The sequence below is a fragment of the Haemaphysalis longicornis genome, unplaced genomic scaffold, assembly GCF_048455015.1.
Source record: "Haemaphysalis longicornis isolate Haplotype H1 unplaced genomic scaffold, Haemaphysalis longicornis Haplotype H1 scaffold_10, whole genome shotgun sequence".
In the NCBI taxonomy this organism is placed as follows: Eukaryota; Metazoa; Arthropoda; class Arachnida; order Ixodida; family Ixodidae; genus Haemaphysalis; species Haemaphysalis longicornis.
Genome location: NW_027526204.1, coordinates 147,930,230 through 147,948,952, shown reverse-complemented (window position 1 = coordinate 147,948,952; position 18,723 = coordinate 147,930,230). Strand labels below are relative to the sequence as shown.

General features: G+C 47.6%; 1 protein-coding gene across 1 annotated transcript in view; it reads left to right on the top strand.

The window, feature by feature from the left end:
- Window positions 1–2,285: 2,285 nt before the first annotated feature.
- Window positions 2,286–18,723, top strand: part of Sha (shavenoid) — a 90,923-nt gene continuing 74,485 nt past the window's right edge. Inside the window, exon 1 of the mRNA XM_077691190.1 lies at window positions 2,286–2,664. The gene's annotated coding sequence lies outside the window, so the exon portion shown is untranslated. The remainder of the gene's footprint in view (window positions 2,665–18,723) is intronic.

Genomic DNA, 18,723 nt, shown 5'->3' with positions numbered 1-18,723 from the left:
GTATTGTAAGTATGAATCTTTGCTTTGATTCACACTCAACATTTTTACACCCTTTTTGGCCAAAAAAGGGTGCAACATAAGTGGAAAAAGGGAGCTGGGAGCCAATTACACCCTTTTTCTTGAATCACTACGCACTTTTCCTAGCTGTGCACCCTTTTTGTGTGAACAAAAAAGGTGTTGATCAACTTCAACAACATTGGTATTTTTAAGGGTGTTGAAAGGGTGTGTAAAAGGTGTTGTTGAGCTGTTCATTAAATACGGCCATGCATGCATGTGTAATTGCACTGTATAGACATCCCCTCATACCCTCCTCTACTCGTAAGAAATGTTCAAAAGCAAAACAAAATTGTTATTCTTCAATGATAGCTCGTTTCTATGTACGGTGTGCCCCATGCCCCAAGCTTTGGCACGTGAACTATCAGTTTGAACCATTAGAATTCAAAATACAATACTAGTGCGGCGAAAATGGCGTTGACCGACTGCAAGACGCTTGGCTTTCTGTAGGGTGTTCAAATGGTGTGAAATAGGTATTTAGTTGCAAAAAAAAAGAACAGCCGAGTTAAGGGTTGAACTAGTTTCGGCTGGTGTTGCTAAGTTTTGCTACGTTTGCTAGGCTTTGCGATGTTCTTGCTAATCCAGGTTAAGCGCTGAGGGGATAGGCCAAGTTTAACCGGATTTTACAAGGCTGTTCCAGTGTGTCCCCTACACTGACAGCTGATCCAAGAGAGAAACACGCGAAGTCCACCCCCAGCTATGCTGCTTCTACCGCCTTGCACCGCCATTGCAAGCTGGGCCAATGTTTTTGTTTTGTTTTGTGTTGTTTTTGCGTTTTAGAATCGCAAGAAGACTAGCACCTTTGAAATGTTATAGTAAGAGGCGCGCATACGCTTGCGCCTTCCGTGACCACACTCGAACAGGCTTCAAAGCCGGCTCCACTGTTATAATGCCTTACCTGTGGTGGTGCACCCTTTGCGGGGGGCGCAGTTGTTTTTTATGTCTCCTTTTGCTTACCCCCACCGAAGCTAATTCAAGCTTAAACAGCTTCATTTGTAATGAATTATGCCAACTTGTATTGTGTGAAACATCGTACCGAATTAACGGAATCCCGGCTACAAAGAACAAATCTTTGTTTCCCGCTATAGTTTGTATGCATGTATTTTACGTTCAGATACAGCGAAAACCGGATATACCGAATTGATTCTAGAAAATGTTCGGCCCACCCGTGCAAACGGGTATGAAATACCTCCAAAGTTGGATGTCTCTCACACCCGTTTTCCTTACACCCGTTTTCTTAGTTTCCAACGCCCTAATTTGTAACGTTACACCATTTTGGGAAAAGGGGGGTTGAAATAGTGAACACCCTTCTTGAAGGGTGTTGAGATTGCGGGAAATATTTGTTTGGGATTTAATAAAATTCTATGAATTATTGAACGTAAAACACCCTTTTTGGCCAAAAAGGGTGTAAGAAAGTTTACTGTGGAGAAATAAAACCATGACAATCAGACAAGAAAACCTATAAAAGTGAAGATACATCAGATGGTTCTTCAGGATAAGCGTAGATTACACTTAAAGGACTCGCAGAGACGCAGGCCGCGAGTATTTTCTCATCTTGTTTGATAAAGTTAGCTTGTGTGATATGCGTGATATGAATAGTGAAAGTTCTTTTTTAGTTCTTGCACAAGCCTCAATTACGTAGCGCCTTTTTGGCACACGGCCAATGAGAAAGCCCGGGGTACCAAAAAATAGGCAACCAGAAAATCTAGATAATAGTTTTAGTTGCTGGTATGGTATCGCGTTTGGCCGAAGTTTTTGGTGCCGCAGTTCGACGGTTGTCTCAGCTGTGATGTCACCTGGCCAGTCATTTTTTTCGGCGATATTGTCTCTTTATTGGGCTTTTTACAGAAATTAGAGAAAAAAAACAAAGGTGATTTTAAAACGAGATTTAGTGCGATGGGCTTCTCTTGCCTTAATAACAGACAAAAGTAGAAGTTCGGGAGGGAGACTAAGGGAGAGAGAGTGGCCCACACGGGAAGTGTTGCGTAGCTCATCGCAGCACCGCAAATGACGAGCGTGTTTTTACAACAAAAACACGTCACCAAGATACCGCCGCGTCACCAACCACCAATTATCTAAACCTACAGATGCTGCGCCTGAAAGTTACGCACACGGAGCAACAGCGGCAAGAAAAGGTACCCGCTGTGACACGTCGCAAAATTTCGGCGAAGCACCATGGCTTCATACCGCACAACGCGACCACGCTGCCACGCTGCGTTTGTTGGCTCAGGGCGAAACAGCCAGCGAGCAACACCCCGTGCATGTTCAAACCACCAACGCGTAAGGCGTGCTAGGAAAAGCGGCAAAAGAGAAGAAAAGGAGGGCGGATCGTCGAAGGGAAAGATGGGGGAATACGACACGGCGTGCCGCAGGGTGCTGTTCTGCGCCGGCTGCTGTTGGCTGCAGTGTGTTGCCGCAATTTGGCCGGCGTTCCGGACCTCGCATGCCGTACTGTCATCGGAGCGGTGAAGCGAAAGGGAGGAGCAGGGTATCCGTTAGCGGCTAGGGATTTAATTAACAACGGACGCTGCCATGGCTCTACGAGTTCCCGGAACCAGTCGCGCGTGTGTGGATGGCAACGAGCGCCACGCCTTCCCGTTACAGCTGCTGGTAAGACAGATCGGCGAACGGCATTTCGTTCTTCTCTTATGCCTGCCCTTTCCCAACCTCGCGTTATGTATCTTTTATTTACTACGAGGCAATACGGGTTAAACGTTGCTCACAAGCTTCGTAACCGCTTTCCCTTTTTGAAGCATCGAGCAATTTTTTTTTTAGTTTTGCGGCTTACTTTGTTGAGACCTACGCTAAGTAAGTGATGCATGTTGATAGCCGGAACTCTGTGGCCCTGGTTCCAATGATAACATTAAGCTTTCGACCACGTGAGCAGCAGTTTTTGTTTTTCAGTTAGAAAACAGTTCTTGATGATAGGGGTATGATTACTTTCGGACCAGTACTCTGAAAATACTTTGGTTCAATGAATCGCACCCATGTTCGAAAAGTATTAGTCCTACTTGATGCGTTCCTTTTCTGTAACCACCATTTGCCTTGCGCGATGGCAACTAGAAATTGCAAGCACAGCCAAGAAAATGCCGGAAAGAAAAAAAATTGGTGAAGGCTACTCCTTGGTAGAAACGTTCCAGCCGAAAAGCCGAATATCGATATTCAGATTTGCTCTCCTGGAATTAATTTGTGAGGCAACATAAGGAAATAGTCCTCGGACGATTTTGGTATCAAATAACTGACATTTCTTAACGCCATGGTAACTGAGATACAGTAAAGATCATAATATAGCCGACTAACGGGATGCTGCCTTTCCGTGATGATGCAATAAAGAATTTATTCAATTAAAGCAACACGCTGTGTTCCTTAGGCGCGATTCGAACTCAAAACCTCCGCATAACGCGTCCAGTGCTCTCTCTACATTTGAACCACTACGTACGTATACTAGCTCTTGTCCTTCGAGGGGCTTTATAACTGCAAAGGGTCCAAGAACACCTTATTCGCCCTCAGCCGCCAATGTAGCTTGCTCGCAAATCGAAGATGGCAACTGCGGGACGATAAGCTATAGACCCTATAGAGTTTCTTAGTAAGTATACTAGACAGGAAACTGCGCCTGGTAATCCATGTCGTCGAGGGGGTTTATGGCAAGACCTCCCTTTTTGGCTTGGGCTTGGCAGGACAATTACATTCTTAAGCGGTTTTGAGGATTGGCTTTTTCACTATGCATAAACACGTCTTCGAGCTACGAGGAAGCCGAAATCCTTCCTGTCAGTTCCTGTTCTGTGGTAGCCGTGTTCGATGAAACAGCCGGCAGTGCGTGATTGCACCTGACGTTGATCATGCCGCAGTCGAAGGACGTATGACTGAGTGGGTAATATGCCGCCGCGAAATTTGTAGCCGACGAAAAAAATAAACAAAAGGTACTTCGACGAAAACAAGATACGACAGATACGGGAGGCTGAATCCGTCCTATGTTGTCATCGTCCACGACTGTTCAATTTTACTCCACGTTTTCTTTTTTCTTGTTAAACTGCAGCTGACGGTCGGTGCACCGGTACACCACGAAGGTGACGTTTTCATAGGCACGCTCCAAAACTATTCAAACTCTTTAAACAACTTATTATTTGAAATAATGGTAAAGATAATAAAATAAGAGTCTAAAATGAGTTTCCTGCCCAAATATTAACATTGTTCCTAACTACTATCTTGACCTGCAAAATAGCAGGAACAGATGTTCCGGCAAAAATGCGCTTTACCTCCTTTTTTCGTAGTTTTAAAACAGCCTGTTTTATTTTCCACTTACATAATTGCACACTATTTTTCGCGTTTCTGTGGAACTTTGTTTAAATTTGCAGTCCCTAAAACGTTTCAATGCACGCCAATGATGAAATTCAGACGAGCGCATGATCTAATGGCGGTCCATGACGACACAGGTGGCCTTGATGTGGCCGCATAGACGCTAGCGCAAGATTTCTCTCTAGTGTATATTGTGAGAAACTCTATGATAGACCCTACAGCAACCAGGGCGCCATGCGAAGGCCCTGTTTGACCGATTTCTGAACACACCTATATGTGTTGCGTCCTGTGTCTGTCCTTAATTCACATGAGGCAGCATTATTTGCATTAAAACTGGGCCGGTTCGATTAAACGCGAAAGCTTTTTTTTTTTTTTTTTGCTTTTAGGGGCACGGAGCTTTTGTCAAGTTTATCGCTGCTCCTATCGTCTATGGCCTGTGGCGACCTTCCGGTATCGTCTTTTACTATTCTTCCGGGTGACAAAAGAAAGAAAACAACTGTAGGGTCGTTTCTCGCTTTAATAAACTCTCAAATTTACCCTTAGAAAGTGTGTAAGCCTTGGAGCGCTGCCAGTGATACTGTAGGCCGAGAAGAGCAAGAACGCTAAACAAAATGACGGTTGTTTTTACTGCAAGGATTTATTATTCCCCGGAGTGCCGTTCGCATGCCGTTTACAGGCGGCTGAATGGGGTCAGAAGGAGCGACCGGGCACCTCCGGGGATCCGTCATACTATATTCGCCCTGAAGGCACCATGGCTAGGGCGTTAAGTTTCATCTTGGTCGGAGTAGTGTCCTGTAATGGCTGGTTTGGCCAATTTAAGTTGAGAATAACTTTTTATTGTTTTTAAAGAGGGTAGTCTTTTTTGGGCTACTTAAATGCAGAAATTTGTGTCTGCCTGTATGTCTGTCTATCTGTCTCTGACTCGATTCAGCCACCCGGCCATAGTGAACCAGTAGCTGCGCAAGAGTCTTAGATACCCACAGCCAAATCTAAACGTACAAGTCCGGTATCAATGATCATTCTTGTCAACATTGTTGAAGAGGAACAAGGAATTGAGCAAATATGAGGCAAAAAAGTTAATACATGAGTGATATTTGCAGTGTTCCTTCATTAAAATTCACTGATGCTTGGTTTTTGCTATAGCAAATAAAATCTTACATCAACTGCGGAAAACCGTCGGCTGCTGTGGCCCGTGCTACCTGGCGAAATAAAAAAAATCAAACGGCAACACCAACGAAAGGTTACACTAGATAGGTTCCACGTTCCGCTTGGAACACTCGTGGAGTAGGGCAACATGTTTCTATAAACGTTCTAGTCGTATGCCTCAATTCACGCGCGTCTCCACCGTACGTCAGCGCTGGCATCGAGGTACCCGAATTGCAGCAGTGGAACGCGGTGAATTTAAATTGACTTGAGCAAACGTTTAGCGTGTTTACCTTAGAAGGAGCACGACGGAAGAGCACAGCATCAGAGGTGAGCGGGAAAGAGAAGGGAGGCATTTACTTGCCATGGGCGCCAGTCGACTATCGTCTTTCATCGACATTTGCAACGAAATGAGCAGATACGCGGTCATTTTTTTTTTCCTGTTCGGACTGGCAATGTTAAGATAATTGCTTGTTTATGTTATGTTGGCAGGGCTAAGCCACTGATGGTTATCTCATCCTGGGCTGAGAACGTGGCGTCCGCTTGTTTTTATTCTCTCCGGACTGTGCCCGACTATATTATTTTATTGTGAAAGAGCTCGACGCGCTTCGTTTGGTTATTTCTTAGTAACGCAGAGACCGCCGTTCTCGCTGGCGCTCAAAAACTGCGCGCCACACACCGCTTCAGCTGAACTGAAAACTAGCTGAACGTGGTGCTGTTCAAAACGCTTCACTTCTCCACCTCGTATCCGAATCGTGTCTCTTACATACCTGCTCAAACGTAGAGAAACTGGTTTCCGTCGAATTTACACGAGCACTTTCCCGCACCCCACCTGGCTACACAGCCTCTATCCAACCCGATCCCCCAAACAATGCGAATTTCGTTCTCAACAAGGCTTCCTACCCCGCATCACCATTGCTTGTGGTGAAAACCCAGTCCTCCGTTCCACTTCTTACCACCCAACTTCCTCATCCCGAGCCATGTATGAACATATGAAGACCAGCGCTTACCTGGACGCCCAGCAACTACGGGTTCCAGGACAGAGAACTAAAAGCCGTCACTTGGGCTCGTGGAATGAAAAACATCGCCCATATTTCTGCGAGATAAAATTCTCTAGTACTACTCCTGCACCTCGTGTCGCCGCCCATGGGGTGAAGGCGGCTGTACTGGACGAGGCCGCGGCAAAGTGATGCGTGCGACAGGTGAACATGTTCCGCTACGATTAATAAGGGACCGCGACGCCAAAACCTATGCGTCGCACCGAGCTTCGTCTTCGTTCAAGGTGGATGATAGTGAACACGGGAAGCGTCTCACTGCTCATTGTTCCGGAGCATTTTCGAGCCACGACTATGGCGTTACCTCTTTGTTGCACAATAAATATTCTGCCTCTCAGCATCGCCCAGCTACGAAGAGGAGCTCTTTCTGCTTCGGCATGAGGTCGCGGGTTCGATTCCCGGCCGCAGCGGCCGCTTTTCTGATGGAGGCGAAAAGCAAAAATGCCGGTGTGTACGAAATTTCGGCGCAACTTAAAGATCCCCAGGCGGTCAAATTTAATCCTGAGACCTCCACTATGGCGCGCCTCACCACCTGCGTAGCGTCAGCGCGTTAAGCCCAGCGATCAATCACTCAATCAGTCAATCAATCAATCAATCAATCAATCAATCAATCAATCAATCAATCAATCTTTCTGCTTCAGCATTCTTCCAAGAGTATTCTTATTAAGGAGGATGTCAAACACTGGGCTCATTTTTCTCTCACGATTCACCTAGAGCAATCGCGCTAAAGAGACGATAATACAGTAGGGTCACCATGTCTGGAGCGACCTTGGATGGGGTCGCGTTGTGAAAGGCACCGCCAACGCGAACAGTTACACGGCTTCCTGACATACTGGCCGATTGACGGGAGTTTCGCATGGGGATTACGCTCTCGGTTTCAGAACACGCGACCCATTTTCTTCTGCTAGAACGATAGATAACCACTGTGGTGTGTAGCAAGTATTTACTTCGGATGTTACCTTCGCGCGTTGAGCTGGTGTCCTCAAGCACACCGGGAAAGAACAGCCTGAAAAGAAAGTGGGACGTACATGATACAAGCATAAATGCTACTCACTATACGAGAACTCCCCCACAGAATGTTTCGGTCCCAATTTTCTACTCCCTGGTGAGATGCTCCCGGGTAGCGGGCCACAGCCAGCGATTACAGGAAGAAAGTTTCCCTCCACTGGCATGTCACCAGACAGAGCCATACTAGGCTCCAATAAAACCTTCGTCAAGTCAAATCAAGGTCAGTCTAGGGCACAAGTTTGCTTGTTAACAAGCCGTATTCCCCGCTCGACCATTCTCCCGTCTAGTACCCCAATACTACTGCCCTGACGGCACCAAGTTCGAATTTCCCAACTGCACTCCCGAGATGTCTAGTCTCCCTAGCTCCCTGGAATGTCCGAGTCGCCCACTTGAGCTCGCCGTTGTTGGCGTCAGTAGCAATCACGTCAGTGGCCCTAATACTCACGTCAACCCGGGTGGCACACCGCTTGTGGATCCCGTCTGATATTGTAAGCGGCCATCTGCCTACAGCCGGCCGAGCCAGTCATTGGGGTTGGCATATGTAGTTTCTTGCCTTAATACCACCTTCGAGCTTCCCCCTAGTCGTAGACTGAGTTTCTCTTCCCTGAATGTCCCTCAGAATGGAATTAAGCTTCCAGCTGACGTCACTTCCGGTTGGCCACGTGTAAACGATCAACGCCATAGTCCTATTAGGCCTCGCAATGCGGGTTCATGGCCTGCTACACGTCAGAGGTGAGGGCTGGAGCCAACACTTCGGCGCAAGATGGAGGGTCCGAGATGAAAGGATAGGTGGAAGGGCAAAACAAGAACGCGAAAGAGGGGGGAGCAGAAAGACGAATATCACGGTAGCCGGCCGGAACTGCCAGAAAGCACAGGCCCACGTCTCCCAGACATAGAACAGCCCCTTCTTCCTCGGGGCAATCTATTGCCACGGGCAACGGTTCTGCGGACGTCGAGCACGTATTGCTGCCTCCAGGAACACGGCCGCTGACCCTCAGATATATGAGGGAGGGTAGAAGCGGATAAGAAAGGTGTCGTGTTCTGTTTTGTATTTTGTTGTTTAGAGTTCCCACCCGTGTGGAGGATGCGGCACCTCCTTGCCCGCCGGCTTTGGGAGCTGAAAGCTTTTTTTGCGAGCCAGCTCCGCCGCCGCGGGCTTCAGGTGAGGCGCGACAAATACGCGCGCGTGGAAGATTTGAATAGAGAATTCTATTGTCTTTGGCGTCGGGCCTCGTGCGACCTGTCTGCTAAAATGAGAGCCATGTCAAAAGGACATCACGCCCCTGACTGAAAATTTCGTTTTTCTTGTTCGGTTTTTGTGTGAAAATGGAGGAGCTGTCGTCCGGGCACTGACGCGTGCGTTGGTCATTCGTTCACCATGAGGTCATTGCACTTCTAATTATGCCAGCAGCTCTAAGGAAATAAAAATGAACGGCTCGTTTCAAGAAGTGAACCCATAATTTGAGTGAATGTTTTTCTCATTTCGTCAATCATTAGTTATAACATAATTTTTCAACTTACTACCCGAATATTTATGTTATTGTGTGTTTAATTATCACTCCTTATTTTAGCACACTTGACATTCCTATTGCGTGCAGAGCGCGGGGACTTCAACGCTCCCTACACTACATGGGGCTACGTCGCATGCAGTCCACGTAATATGTGTGTGTACGACACGAAGCGAATGCGGCCATTATAGCGTTTATCAGGGTTGCGAGATTGCCGCATCAGTGGCCTCGCCGTCAACATCGACTAGGTTAACGGCGAGATTAACAATAACAACACTACCGAATACGCAGCGAAACGGCATATTCGGACACCCTTCGGCTGCTGAAATCTTTTTTCATGCGTTATCTTTAATTCCCATTCGAAATGACGTCAGTCGCGCACAGCCGCAGAGCAGGGAGGGCAAGCTAAGCCTGCCAGAGTTGTGGCAGTAATGAAAATTAAGTTCAGCTAGTTAGTATGTTTGCATTGTTCTAAGAGCGCTGTGACGACGCTGTATGAAGAATGCAGCTACAACGCATAAACAACAAAAGACGTCTATGAACCGTTGCAGTGTAAACAAATGTCACGTAATGCGAATTGACCAAAGATCACGGTGGCGACCAGGAACAATAGGAGAAAGGAGGGCCGATACTCTACCCTTATTTAGTTACACTAGCCGAGAGCAAGCGACAGGCCTGCCGAGATGACGAGAACTATTTCATACCCTCCTCCATCACCATTTGTGGTGGTTTACAACAAGTTTGCTGGACAACCACTTTCTCGGGGAGGGATGGCGACCAATTTTTTTATTCGGGAAATTTGTGAAATGTTTCGTCAACACAGAAAAAAAGGAAATAAGGTTAGCGTTTCGGACATCTTGCTGATTTACAGCATGAGCACGATCGCGCAAAAGAAAGAAACACAGGCAAAACACATCAACGACACAGTGCGTTGTGTGTTCGACTTTTCTTTCGTCCGCGTTCCCTGTCCTTGTGCAATTGTGCTCAAATAAAAACGAGACTTCATTTGTCTACGGCGGTTGCTCACAGGCTGCAGTTGGAACGATCGAAATACTTTCTGGGACACCAACTGGGTCGAGGGAGAGTGCACCTGGCGCACGATGGACTTCAGCCATCAGATTTCTACGTTGCAACCTTGTTGCACGAACATTCGCCTCCGAATCTACACGTTACATCTATCGTAAGCTCAATGATTCCACCCCATATAAGTCAACCCGGTTTTTGGTGTCCGGGAACCCAAGATTACATAAGCACTGAACTCCGCAGCAGTGCCGTTGCTACAAAATCAGAACAAACACGATTACAAATCCTATGTACGCTACTGTACGAGTACATGTATAAGTACACCATACAAGTTTACTCTGCAAGCGACTCCCATTCAACTGAAACAAACAGCATAATTTGAACCTACATTGATTGAAATCTGTATCGAGGCAACTACCCATTAAACAGGTCTACTTTTTAAATTTGTGCAAATTTAAGGAACAGGAGAATAATACTTTTCGCGTGGTGTTATACCAGAAGCGGGAAATCTGTGCACCACAATGGATGAAGTCAGCGTTATCTTCTAAGCACCAGTTTCAACTTGACCATCGAGCGAACGCCAACACCATTCATCGGGCTAACAGTTGCGTTTTAAGTGCGATGCACTTTATAAGCGACCCTGAATCCGCCGTCCGCATTGCTCCTCCTCCTCTCCCCTAGCAACGGCGCGAGGAGCGGAGAGGAGCGTCTGTAGCAACGGCGCAGCGACGTCACACCCCACGTGACCCGCGCGCGCTCCGCCTCCCGCGCCGTGGCTGCGCGCGCCCGCGCCGGCTCCCGCACCGCTCCTCGCGCCGTGACGTCACACTCCCACGTGACCGCGCACTGGCGCCTTTGCGTCTGCTCCCCCTCTCCTCGCGCCGTGACGTCACATGCTCTGCAGCTGGCGCGCCTCTCCCCCCGTTAGGTTTGCACTCACCTCGGCGCGCGCCTCTCCCCTCGCCTGACAGCTCCCCCTCGCCGGTACTGCGCCTCTCAAGGCGATGGCAGAATTACTACGCCGTGTACTCTCGGCGCAAGAAATGCATTCGCACTTCCTCACGATTCCCTTCGGGGAGGTGGGGGCATTTTTTCCGTCTGTATTAGCTTTGGCGCACAGCTGTTCATTGCACCATTGTTCAGCCAATACGCTGCACGAGTACCGCGTTCACCAGTATCCGGGTTCTGTACTGAGCTTTGCACGTCACTGCCGACGGGCTAGCGCTACAATACTTAATGCCCTGTGCAAGCGATCATGGGCCGATATCTAGTCACTCTAGAACACCGGAAGCTATGCGTTTTCAGCGGTTGTTGTTTGTTTTCTCGCACAAAGAAAAAAATACCTGGTATAAATTGGGTAGGGCGAGCGAAAAATAAGCGTTGAGGTAGTTAAACGAAGCCAACGCTGTACTAACACTTGCTAATCTCCACTTTTGTGTTCCGGCCCGGCAGCGCAAGCAGCGCTTCTCACGGCGAAAGAAGGTGCGGAAGCCAAGGACGGCGACGGGCACAGCGGCAAGGGAAACAGGCGCTGTGCGGGTCGCGCATGCTCACATTCTACCGGTCTCAAACAAGGTGTTATCACTAGATGTCTCTCGCGAAGTCCGGAGCACGCCGCTCGAGCGTTATAGAAAGAGTTTTTGTCGACTGTACTGTAATCCGCGGCGAAGCGTCATCAAGGCATTCAAGCCGGGCAGTTTCAAAGAAGCTCAAGTTATCGCTCGTTTCACCGAACGGTGGAGTGACCAAACTGAATCATCGTGCCAAACGATGGGATGTGGCCGAAATTCGTGGAATACGAAGAGACAAAAATTAAAACAGCACCGCCCCCTCCTCAAGCTCACTTTAAAGCCTGAGGCCATTTGAGCGTACCATTATTAGAGCAAGTTCGATTTGTACGGGCTTGGCGAACCTTTTGTCCCCGTCTTTTAGCGCTAACTAAACAAGCCCTTGCCGCGTATCAGAATTCAGTTCCGTCAAAAGGCAGGACTTGTGACGTAAAGCGAAATGCTGCAGAAACTGGGAAGAAGAAATTACGGAATTTTTCTTTCTTCTATAAGCGGTCGTTTCTCTGTGTATTCACCTGTTAAAAACACCGAAGGCACCAACCACGCATCGGTTGTGTAGGCTTTTTAGAAGATAAGAAACACGCGAGCTCGAAGTTCTTCGAAGTTTTCTTAGACATTTTGTTCGAAGTTAAGTTTACGCAAGGCTAAGTCCGGCCTTACGGTAGAAGTTGTTGCAGCATACTGCGATTCAAACAGGAGAGCCAGTGTAAGAGCAGGACAGCAATACATCAACGAAATCTTCAGACCCTTTTGTTTTCTTTATTTCTTTTTAAAATGTTTTATTGCAGTCTGGTATTCTGGGCGCGCGTGCGCATATTCCTTCATCCCTCGCCTTTCTTAGAGGCCAGCTGTTAGACTCGGTGATTTGCAAAAACAAAATAAAACGTTTGCTTTCAGCAAGCTTCGCTGTACAGCCTTAGCCATATATGGAATCTCTTGTCTACTCCTTGGTTTCGTTTTAAATACACGACAGGAAATAAAATTCCTATTCATTTGTTGGATGCGACGATGTCAGTTTTGTCGGTGGGGACTCTGCAGGGCGTATTAAATGCTCAATCGTGGTGTGCAGTTCGGTTTTTATTGTTTTTTTCTATGATTGGCAAGTAGAGGCCGTTAAAGAGAACCTGCGGCGGACATTTCCCTGCAGCCGTGTATGCCTACCCCGAACAACGCCGTGGATAGCAGAGAAAGCGAGAGAGAGAAAGCTCTTTATAAGAGGAAAGCAGAGAGGTCTGCCGGCATGTTAACGCCGACATGCTACTCTGCGGGGTTCGCGAGGAGGGAATAAAGTTGGCGGAAGAGAAAGAAGAAAGAAGGAAATAAAAGAAGTGAAAAAAGGAGGTGGCGTGTGTGTTCGAGACCGTCAGTGCGACACGTGAAAAGTTTATAGACGGTTGCACAGTGCAAGGATGTTCTGGTTCTATATCATCTTAGCGACACCAATGTCATTGAGGTTTTCAAATAATGCGGTTAGCACTTTACGCTGAGACGAGGGAGATGGCCATGGTCACAAGAGTGCTTTTAAAGTTACGGAACTGCGGTTGAGGCACTCAATCTTCTGTTCGAGGTCGTTTCTCGTTTGACTGTATGAAGGAACTCCAGTAACATATACTCGACTGTTTCAGGTGAACCGTAGTTGTAGCAATACGCGTTCGAAGTTAGGCCAAGGCGATACCGGCAGGTATTTGTGAGCGCTACGTTGAGACGTAATAGATGGAACGAGGTCTCTAGCCGACGTGGAAGTCACTCCGGTAACCTCAGTGCCAAAGTAAGATCGACATGATGGAGGAATGGGTGCTGGTTTTTCAGGAGAGACCAGAAGCCGCTTCTTCCCCTGAAAACAAGCTCCTTTGTTAGTCTCGAGGCATCGCGCTTCGTAAAGAAAATGTCCCTCATGTTCTTCGTCGTTTGATGAAATGGAGCATAGAAGCATGAAGAGTTCTTCGCCGATTTATGAAATTAGGCGTAATCCAATTAAAAGCTCCAGAAACAATACCAAAATTGTGGGACAAATCGACGTTTATCATTTGTTGTCAGTTCGGCGCACTTAGAAATCCCACCACCGCGAAAACGTGTGTTCTTCATTCCACTCTACTGTCACCAGTCTCCTTCAACATACCGCTACCACTGCGCTCCCTGCAACGTAGCGGGATTCACATACCGCCTAATATGACAGTCGCCGTACGATAATGCTGCTTCTGCTCCCGCCACCGCCATGGTACATATCATGGTACAAGCTGCCTCTGGCAGACATCAAAGCGTTTATTCCCACGTCCTGGCGAGCTGAGCTCGAGGGACGTTCTTGCCTTTGAAAGAAACCGGTGGGTATCTCGCGACCCAGGAATTGAACCAGCTTCAAGAAAATTAACAAATAGCACAAAGGACGTGGACATAGCAATTTAAAAAAGTGCAAAGGGCGTGGACAGGGAAATTAAAAAGAGCGCTAAAACGTGCACAGCGAAATAAAAAGGGTGAAAGGGACGTGGTCAGAGGCATCAAAAAAGAGCACGAAGGACGTGGACCAAGAAACACCAGTAGACTGGACGAGCGCTTACTACCAACTAGTTTATTTCGAACCCCCCCCCCCACTCCCACCCCCCCCTTCCCCCCCGCGGTGGCTCAGTGTTTAAGGCGTTGTGCTGTTGACCACGAGGTCGCGGGTTCGATTTCCGGCCGCGGCGGCCGCTTTTTTCTGATGGAGGCAAAAAGCAAAAACGCCCATGTGTCGAGACTTCGGCGCACGTTAAAGATTCCCAGGTGGCCAAAATTAATCCGGAGCCCACCACTAGGCACTCCTCATCGCCTGCGCTGCTCCGGCGCGTTAAACCGTACAATCAATTTATTTCGAAACACTTCTTCGCATATAAATGCCGGTGCATCACAGACGCGCCTCCGCACACGCACCACCCTAGTGCCACTAGATAAAGTTACAGAGTATCAGCACAACACCAAAATGGCAGCCGTTGCTCACTACACCACCAGAACAGCAAGTCGCATACGCTGCTACTGATCACGGCATAACAGGCGGAACTCACTCTCCCGCAAACACACCGACGTCTACCTGGCACAATCTTTGCGTCTCTTTTAACACGAAAGTGTTTTATTCACGGATACACGAAGATTTCTCTGACGTGATATCCGTCACGGAAATTACGCCAGTGCAACTACGCAGGCGGCATATAAAGGGTGCACCCCTGCTCATAGGGTCTGCTTGCGGGGAAGCAACCTTAAGAACTAAAGAGTACGTTATACTTAGGTTTGTTCTTTTTCGGGTTTTATATGTTAACAGGAAAGTGTTTTATGCCGTGATATGCCAAGATTTTGCTGACGTCCTATCCATCACGGAAATGACGCCAGTACACCTCTGCCGTAGCGACCCGCCAACAGGACGTCGCTCGCCAAGCACACCCACCAGACAGCCGCCGACCCGCAAATCATTCTCAGCTGCAGATTTCACGGCACATTTCACTTTCTTGTCGTGCCGATTCCTATGACAGAGGAATCAACCACAGTTTTTTGTATGATGCGCCTCCGAAAGTTCACGTGCCGTAGTATCTATGCTTCGGCCCCGCAGCTTCAACTCTGAAAATAAAGGCACACACACACACTGCGCAATTCGCAGAAAGCTGCACACGTATGTCATTTGTGAGCGATAGCTCGCAACCAGCTCACAACCAACCAACTCGCCCAACAAAGCATTTTATTAAGTGAATCCAACTTTGTACCTCCCGCTTACGAGCCGAGTGTTTTACCACTCGACCAACGTAGTCGTGCCCACTTACACCGTGGCCGTGCCCATCGGCGCCGGGGCCCGACTACGCATCTCGCGTGTTCGGCCGGTAGCTGTCATCGCCAGCTGAGAGCGGCGCAGCGTGATTTGCTCGTCCGAGCAGATACGACCTCTTGTTTTTGCGTTGCTTTTGTTGCGGTTCTTTTATGTGGCTATCGAAAGTACTCGTTGCTTCAACGGAAAGGAAGTTAGAGCAGCCCCAACAGTGCTCTAATTACTCCTTCTAGCACTAAAACAACTCCAAGGCCGTGATAAAGAGAAAGATCTTTTGAGCAAGTTTCCACTTATCTGAAGGGCGCAGACCAGCAGTTTTTGGCAGAAGTACTTTGTCATTCTAACTAATGATGCACTGGTTGGCTATACGCCCTGAAAGCGTTTCAAATTTAAAAAGAAGTTGGAGGAAGAAAGTGTTGCAGAATCTAGTTAAATATAAACCATTCAAACGACAAACTCTACGCGAAGATGGACATGCTTAATCGGCGCCAGAAGTAACTCCATGAATTAGGGCTCGGCCAAGGCGTGTTCACGGAAGTACGAAGAATCACGACGACGACCTCTAAGCACTCTTTCGCCTGTAATGAATACCGAATGCATTATCCTATTAACATCCTCATACTTTTGTATTTTTATGAGAGAGAGCACAGGGTAGTCTACCTTGCTAGAATTGTGCCTGCGCAATTAACAAAACCGTACTTTCATAATGCTCTTATTGCTCTCTCTGCCATCATAATGCCTAAATTACTCATGTAGGCCTCGGTACATGGCTCTAACAGATGTTGCTAAGCGGAAGGCCACAACGCGTTCGCTAGGTCTGTAATATTATGAGCCATATGAAAGGGAACACAGGAACGCGTAAGAAATACCCTCAGACCCAGCTATGAGTGATACGCAGCGGCCGCAGTCGGAAACACAGTGGAAAAGGGGACGCTGTTCTACCAACCGTTCGTATTCTCGCCGTGAGTCTTATCGGCTGTCGGACGATACATGTTATCGGCTAAATGACGTAAGCTGCTGTTTTGTTGAAATGCCAGCGTGGTGGGAGTGCCAACAGTTAGTGGAAGAGCGCCCTCCTTTCCCCCTTTCTTTTAGATGCGGAGCATCTTATAGTCTGGGCATGTCCCGCGTCGGCATCCGCACTCACACTGCGCATGCGCAACTCTCCTCCTTCCCTCTCTCCCACAGCTGCGCGATACTCCCGCCACTTCTCTCGTACCAGCTGTGTGCACTTCGCTTTCGCTTCTCCCGCGTTCTCGTTCGCTTCTGCTTTCGCGGCGCATGCTCGGCGCTTGCGTATCTCTCCTCCTCTCGTCTCCTCTCCTTCAACCTTCAATGTAAATCGGGTAGCGCGCTGTGCGCGTTCAGTTCAGCGCGCTTGCTGCAGTTGACTCCACTTCACTCCGTTCTTCCGATGAAGTTCTACGAACACAACGGAAACACCACGGAACCCCGAGATGCTCCGCATCTGCTCAGCGTTCCCTTCGGGAAGATGGGGCTAATTTTTTCACAGCGTGATTGGCGTACTGCTCCGAGTCGGTTTCGAGGCTGTTTGCCACGCCTTTCTTTGTTCCCTTTCATATTGCTCATAATAGCACATGTTTCTAACACACGTGTTTCTAAGTGACGACCGCAACGCATTCACTACGTCTGCGTTTAGTCAGCGAAAATCGTCCAGCTATTCTGGTGTTCGAGATGCAGGGTAGCCCCACACCAGAGGCTTTGGATTCAATTCCCAGCGACACCTAATTGTATATAACTAGAAACAAATTTACTTACCTTCATTCACTTAATCTATCGTGAGAAATTTGTTGCCAATCTGAGCATTATTTTCTTTGTACTTTATTTGATCTTTTTTGCGTTGTCAGCCATTTTAGGGGCCATCCGTCGACCATTTTATGTGACGTCTCTTGGCCACGGTGACGCCATACTTTTGAGCCACCGGTCTAAGTAATTAATGCTTTAGCAACAAAAAGCGAAACTACGTAGAATGGAATTATAGTTCCAGGTCTGTTTGAAGAGGAGTGAGTTCATACTCCGGAGTTTGTGCAGAGAGATTGAAACCCTATTTGTTGAGCAACGTGGAGGGAGAACTCAAAGCAGAAATATCAGTGTAAGTACAGGCAAAATATTCTATACGACCATTCACATATTTCCCGGACGCGGAAAGAAAGAACGACCCAGTCATATCTCGCTAAACATTACGGCTCTTCCGCTTCGACAAAAGGGAGACTATCAGAGGCCGTTGATGGTTAAGTTTCAAAAGAAGGCGTAGTGGAGGCCTCGTTCACTCGCTTCAGTATAGGATGTGGTACGAATCAGGAGAGGGCTTATAAGCACAGTTATGGAGCACTGCCGGGTCGTAGAGCTCGCTCTTCATTGAAGTGCGTTAGAGCACGCCCATATGACCAGTCTAAAATGCAAACAAGCAAAGCCTGAAAGCTTCAAGAAAAATAAGATCATGCAATTGATTGTTCCAGGAGGAAACGCTGGTGATTCCTTTCATTTTGTGATGCCAGGGAACAATCGGGACAAGTTAAAAGCTTTGCTGTATTTGCACTGCAATGTCCGGGAAGCTCGAGCACTCTGCGCGATCTGTCGTCGTCCTCCAAGCGAAGTGACGAGATTTACATCTGAAGAACTTCTTGTCCTAGCGTATGAAGTTGTAAAGCTGAAATGCTCTGGAATAGGGGGTATTTTTGCGAATGGTGCCTATATAATAAGAGTCGATTTTTAAAGCGGAGCTTGATATGCTTAGGATGCCCCGCATAATTCACGTGCTCGAGGAACCTTGCTAAAACGCCAGCTTTCTCACGAATGCTTCCGCGGAACACGGCTGTAATTCTTGTTTTATCGAAACGTTTGCGACCAAAAATTATAACATTTGGAAGCGAATAAGTTAGGAATACTTCATAATTACGCCGAGTTTAACTTATTTGTTGATATTAGTTAGCTCAAACTGAGGCTGTGTACGTTACTGAATTCCCGTTCGTTATCAACACAAGGGCACCAATGGTAGGATTACGGCTACACTAAATGGCTGTGACTGTTCTCGTCACAAATATCCCGACAAAACTTCAATGACAATATTCCGCTTAAGCTACTCTACCACGCATCACGCCGACTGTCATTTACTTGTTCGTATTAGTTAAGTTACATTAAGTAAACTCGTACCGCTCGTCAAAATAATGTGTCAGCCCTGTATCGTATGCTAGACAGCTCCGCTGGTAATACACCTTCACAGAGTGGAATTGCTCATATATTGGTCTGAATGTGAATTGTGA